Source organism: Periplaneta americana, chromosome 11 (assembly GCF_040183065.1).
Source record: "Periplaneta americana isolate PAMFEO1 chromosome 11, P.americana_PAMFEO1_priV1, whole genome shotgun sequence".
Lineage (NCBI taxonomy): Eukaryota > Metazoa > Arthropoda > Insecta > Blattodea > Blattidae > Periplaneta > Periplaneta americana.
The window spans coordinates 100683206-100687441 of NC_091127.1; the positions used below are offsets into that span (position 1 = coordinate 100683206).

At 44.6% G+C, this 4236-nt stretch overlaps 1 non-coding gene across 1 annotated transcript; it reads left to right on the forward strand.

Annotated features, from left to right (window-relative positions):
* Positions 1–1595: 1595 nt before the first annotated feature.
* TRNAN-GUU (transfer RNA asparagine (anticodon GUU)) lies at positions 1596–1667 on the forward strand. Its single transcript has one exon. It is a non-coding gene; the product is annotated as a tRNA-Asn (tRNA).
* Positions 1668–4236: the final 2569 nt, after the last annotated feature.

Genomic DNA, 4236 nt, shown 5'->3' on the forward strand with positions numbered 1-4236 from the left:
ATTTTTCCCTCTATATCCACAGACCTCAAAGTGGGCTGACAACCGTCAAGCAACCAACTTCGAGTGCACACTAACTCCGTGCGATTTAAATTGTGGTTTTCTGTTAACGAACAGTGACGTGTATTATGCAAATCAAGATTTTCAGGTATAACTCCCTGTAAAGTTGATTTGACTAATTTCGAGGCAAAAATTGTTCCGGAGCCGGGTATCGAACCCGGGACCTTTAGTTTAACGTACCAACGCTCTACCACTGAGCTACTCGGGAACTCTAACCGACAGCGATCCAATTTTTCCCTCTATATCCACAGACCTCAAAGTGGGCTGACAACCGTCAAGCAACCATCTTCGAGTGCACACTAACTCCGTGTGACTTAAATTGTGGTTTTCTGTTAACGAACAGTGACGTGTATTATGCAAATCAAGATTTTCAGGTATAACTCCCTGTAAAGTTGATTTGAATAATTTCGAGGCAAAAATTGTTCCGGAGCCGGGTATCGAACCCGGGACCTTTGGTTTAACGTACCAACGCTCTACCACTGAGCTACTCGGGAACTCTAACCGACACCGATCCAATTTTTCCCTCTATATCCACAGACCTCAAAGTGGGCTGACAACCGTCAAGCAACCAACTTCGAGTGCACACTAACTCCGTGTGACTTAAATTGTGGTTTTCTGTTAACGAACAGTGACGTGTATTATGCAAATCAAGATTTTCAGGTATAACTCAATGTAAAGTAGATTTGAATAATTTTGAGGCAAAAATTGCTCCGGAGCCGGGTATCGAACCCGGGACCTTTGGTTTAACGTACCAACGCTCTACCACTGAGCTACTCGGGAACTCTAACCGACACCGATCCAATTTTTCCCTCTATATCCACAGACCTCAAAGTGGGCTGACAACCGTCAAGCAACCAACTTCGAGTGCACACTAACTCCGTGTGACTTAAATTGTGGTTTTCTGTTAACGAACAGTGATGTGTATTATGCAAATCAAGATTTTCAGGTATAACTCCCTGTAAAGTTGATTTGAATAATTTCGAGGCAAAAATTGTTCCGGAGCCGGGTATCGAACCCGGGACCTTTAGTTTAACGTACCAACGCTCTACCACTGAGCTACTCGGGAACTCTAACCGACACCGATCCAATTTTTCCCTCTATATCCACAGACCTCAAAGTGGGCTGACAACCGTCAAGCAAGCAATTTCGAGTGCACACTAACTCCGTGTGACTTAAATTGTGGTTTTTCTGTTAACGAACAGTGACGTGTATTATGCAAATCAAGATTTTCAGGTATAACTCCCTGTAAAGTTGATTTGAATAATTTCGAGGGAAAAATTGTTCCGGAGCCGGGTATCGAACCCGGGACCTTTGGTTTAACGTACCAACGCTCTACCTCTGAGCTACTCGCGAACTCTAACCGACACCGATCCTGAAAATCTTGATTTGCATAATACACGTCACTGTTCGTTAACAGAAAACCACAATTTAAGTCACACGGAGTTAGTGTGCACTCGAAGTTGGTTGCTTGACGGTTGTCAGCCCACTTTGAGGTCTGTGGATATAGAGGGAAAAATTGGATCGGTGTCGGTTAGAGTTCCCGAGTAGCTCAGTGGTAGAGCGTTGGTACGTTAAACCAAAGGTCCCGGGTTCGATACCCGGCTCGGGAACAATTTTTCCCTCGAAATTATTCAAATCTACTTTACATTGAGTTATACCTGAAAATCTTGATTTGCATAATACACGTCACTGTTCGTTAACAGAAAACCACAATTTAAGTCACACGGAGTTAGTGTGCACTCGAAGTTGGTTGCTTGACGGTAGTCAGCCCACTTTGAGGTCTGTGGATATAGAGGGAAAAATTGGATCGGTGTCGGTTAGAGTTCCCGAGTAGCTCAGTGGTAGAGCGTTGGTACGTTAAACCAAAGGTCCCGGGTTCGATACCCGGCTCCGGAACAATTTTTCCCTCGAAATTATTCAAATCAACTTTACAGGGAGTTATACCTGAAAATCTTGATTTGCATAATACACGTCACTGTTCGTTAACAGAAAACCACAATTTAAGTCACACGGAGTTAGTGTGCACTCGAAGTTGGTTGCTTGACGGTTGTCAGCCCACTTTGAGGTCTGTGGATATAGAGGGAAAAATTGGATCGGTGTCGGTTAGAGTTCCCGAGTAGCTCAGTGGTAGAGCGTTGGTACGTTAAACCAAAGGTCCCGGGTTCGATACCCGGCTCCGGAACAATTTTTGCCTCGAAATTATTCAAATCAACTTTACAGAGAGTTATACCTGAAAATCTTGATTTGCATAATACACGTCACTGTTCGTTAACAGAAAACCACAATTTAAGTCACACGGAGTTAGTGTGCACTCGAAGTTGGTTGCTTGACGGTTGTCAGCCCACTTTGAGGTCTGTGGATATAGAGGGAAAAATTGGATCGGTGTCGGTTAGAGTTCCCGAGTAGCTCAGTGGTAGAGCGTTGGTACGTTAAACCAAAGGTCCCGGGTTCGATACTCGGCTCCGGAACAATTTTTCCCTCGAAATTATTCAACCCTCTCAGTCTTCAACGCTCATTGAAAAGAATGTATGTGCGGGTGCAGGATATTCACGTTTTTATTGTACATATTGAATCACTACACTCCTTTAACATTTCTCACATTAATGTTTCAAAACTGTCCATAAATTTGTTCACACATGCTTTAATAAAATAAAAATTGCTACTTTGTTCCTATGTGCGTTTCTTATAACTAGACTTAGGGAAAGGTATTGCTTAAAGTTAGTCTTGCGGTGTACTATAGCTAATGTTCACAAGAAGAGTACCTACCTGTGCAACCTCTGAGGTGGCTGAGTGGCCATACCTCCAACCTGCCACGCAAGTTCAAGTAGGTTACCGGTCAGATCTGGGATTTTTCATTGAAAATGAAATCCATAGTGATACTTGTGGCGGACAAGATTGCAGATGGGCTTTTTTCCCCATATTACACATCTACATCATCCCGTCACCATTTTTCCATTTCGCCATCATTCCACTGCATTTCCAGATCGCCGGCTGGCCTAGGGACGAGGGGGGTTGTCTGCTCGAAACCTGTGTACGCAGCGAATCTTAGTGCAATCAGCCGGTGTGGGTTTGGGAATGCGCCTACCTTGAGGTTAGGGCAATAGATCGTAGCAGGTCGCAGTGCTGGGCCTTGTGCCCCACTCGCGTGAATTCCACCTACTGTACCTATGCACGCGTCACTTAGCAGCGCACAGTAATGCCATAGCACTGCGTAGTGGGTCTAGAGTTCAAGTCAGTTAAAATCAGCACAACAGACTAACGACCTAGATGTCCACCGTTGTGGCTGAGGGATTAGCGAGTCTAACTCCGAACTCAGCGGGTCCGGGTTCGATTCCTGTCGGGACGAGTTGCCTGGGTAAGGTTTTTTCGGGGTTTTTCCCTCACTCACGAACTTTATCAGGCGATTGGACTCCCACTCATCTTCGTCATTTCCTCCCCTATCATCCTTTCATTCATCATCTCGTTACTTCTGGTTTTCAGGTCGCTCTACAGGCGGCCCTCTGAAGCTGTTGGCTCTCTCGACCGGCCTCCGTGGATTGTATTCAAGTGATGATGGATAGGTTTTGCAACGAAACCCGGGGCAAACTTTCTCGAGGGAGGACTTCCGCCTCGGACAGTTAAGGGAGCCTGGGGGAGGGCTGGGCGAAGCAGGAGTGGTACATGGACTCTGTTGACTGTTGGGACGGGTCGTTAAGGAGGTCAAGTGATTAGGTCGGTGAGCGTAGAGGATCGGTGGGCACGCAATTCATCCCATATAGGGGGGTGTACAATAGACCTCAGGTCGTAGTGCGTGGGATGTTCCCTACCTCCCTCTTAGCAAGAAAAAAAGACCTAGATGTAGGCCTATGTTAAGAATCCCATGACCATAATTATTTAATAGGATAGAGGGTCTAAAATATATATATATATATTGGTCATTATGTACAAAATTTGTTTTCTATTCACGACAATTAACTCTTTTGTAAGTTGTGTGCAGTGAAAGTGGCAGGGTACATAGCATGTAGCTAACATTAGGAGACAAAAATAGTATTAAACATGCACGTGCTTCTGACAGAAAACATCAAATTAACTATGAATAACGGGAGTCTATACCGCAATTAAGAGAAAGAACATTTTTCGAAGATCTGTATGAAGCATCATTGCAGCGAATATTTCACTAAACACATAGCAGTGTAAAAG